Source organism: Setaria viridis, chromosome 1 (genome assembly GCF_005286985.2).
Source record: "Setaria viridis chromosome 1, Setaria_viridis_v4.0, whole genome shotgun sequence".
Taxonomy (NCBI): Eukaryota; Viridiplantae; Streptophyta; class Magnoliopsida; order Poales; family Poaceae; genus Setaria; species Setaria viridis.
This window is the reverse complement of record NC_048263.2, coordinates 22,871,009-22,872,875: the sequence shown is the minus strand read 5'-3', so window position 1 is coordinate 22,872,875 and position 1,867 is coordinate 22,871,009. Positions and strand designations below refer to the sequence as shown.

At 34.0% G+C, this 1,867-nt stretch overlaps 2 non-coding genes across 2 annotated transcripts; both read left to right on the top strand.

Annotated features, from left to right (window-relative positions):
- Window positions 1-740: 740 nt before the first annotated feature.
- On the top strand, window positions 741-827 carry TRNAS-GGA (transfer RNA serine (anticodon GGA)). The gene has a single exon. It is a non-coding gene; the product is annotated as a tRNA-Ser (tRNA).
- A 730-nt stretch (window positions 828-1,557) lies between these two features.
- Window positions 1,558-1,630, top strand: TRNAF-GAA (transfer RNA phenylalanine (anticodon GAA)). The gene has a single exon. It is a non-coding gene; the product is annotated as a tRNA-Phe (tRNA).
- The last annotated feature ends 237 nt before the right edge of the window (window positions 1,631-1,867 follow it).

The window sequence follows — 1,867 nt, the reverse complement described above, 5'->3', positions numbered from 1 at the left end:
AGGGTGTAGGGCTAAAGAAAACAAGATAAAAGAGTCAACTCGCACCATCTCTAAATGCCCTTTTTTCTCCAGAGGTTGTCGGAATTATTCGAAAAAAATATTGGCTACGAAGAGGTCTTATCAAGAAAATTTTCATTTATACGGGATCTAGGCATAATTAGCAACCCATTCTATATAGAATGATTGATTTTCATTACTTCACAAAATAACATAAAAACAAACAAATTTGATTCTTATAAATATAATTCTCATAAATAGATCCATATGTTCTAAATGGATAAGAGAGATATGGGCTTTCCGCCCAGCTCAAATTGTCTCCTTTTCCTTCTGTTTGGACAAAGAGAGATATGAAATATTTGAATCAGATTGGATTTCATAGTATACCAATGAGCCAAACTATTACTATTTCATCAAACTATTCTGATAACTCGAGAAGTTTTGATTTGGTTATGATCCAAAGAGAAACAAAAAAGGTTTAACAAGCCATGAGAAAATAGAGTAAAGTAACCATACGTTCTGTTTGCAGAACGTGTATACACCACGCCATACAATTGAAATAGAAACATGGGATTTCCAGAATTTTGAATAGATCCGTGGGGTGAAAGAAGTTGTTGTTGAGAAATATTAAATTTGAAAGGAAGTCAAACTCCCTATGGAACCCGTGATCGGTTGTACCTATACTTGCAGGGATACGAAAACTCGCTATTCACTCAGTTTCTTGTCAATAATAAGATTATGTAGGAGAGATGGCTGAGTGGTTCAAGGCGTAGCATTGGAACTGCTATGTAGGCTTTTGTTTACCGAGGGTTTGAATCCCTCTCTTTCCGTTTCTGTTAATTCACCAACATTACCGACCACAATCTATCAAGTCAAATAGATTTCCACAATAATACCTTTATTTGATAGAAATTCCAAATTAATTACTTTGGTACGTAAAATACAAATGAGCAAAAAAATCAAAAAACCTACTGTAGATAGAAATACAAATGAGCAAAAAATCAAAAAATCCTACTGGACGTAGATCCATTTGTGATACATGAATGAGAAAATACGGACTAAGGTCCTTCCACGAAAAAGGGATAAAATTCTATGAACCTTTCTTATTTTCGTTAGGTTCAAATGTGACAATAAAGAGAGAATCCCATTCTACATGTCAATACGGACAACAATGAAATTTATAGTATTCACTAAGGTTGATCCGTCGACTTTATAAATTGTGAGGGTTCAAGTCAAGTCCCTCTATCCCCAATAAAAAGCCCATTTTACTTCCTAACTATTGTACCAACCTCTATTTTTCATTAATAAACAAGATTCACTATCTTTCTTATTCTACTCTTTCACAAACGGATCCGAACTTACTTCCTTGGATCTTATCCTATTCATACAAATGAACATATTATAGTATAGGCAAGTAATCCCTATTATTAAGTAAGTCATTCACAATCCATATCATTTTCCTGACATTTACTAAGTCCAATTTTAGAATACTTTTTTCTTTTTTAGTCCCTTTAATCGACATAGATACAAGTACTCTACTAGGATGATGCACAATAAATAGTCAGGATAGCTCAGTTGGTAGAGCAGAGGACTGAAAATCCCCGTGTCACCAGTTCAAATCTGGTTCCTAGCACAGAAAAAAGGATCTACCGAATAGGTATTGATGCAAATTACTCGAGATGGATTGGGATACATATTCTATAATAATATAGAAGGAGTATGATTTTTTCATCTAAGTAGATAAATCTCTAAATAGAGACACTTCTTTTTCTTTAGGGTCAAAATCTCGGGTTCTTTTCTTTATGGTACAGAAGGAGGTGGGATTAGGCTCCCTTTTCTTCTTTTTTTCATTTCTTATTCTGCCCGAATA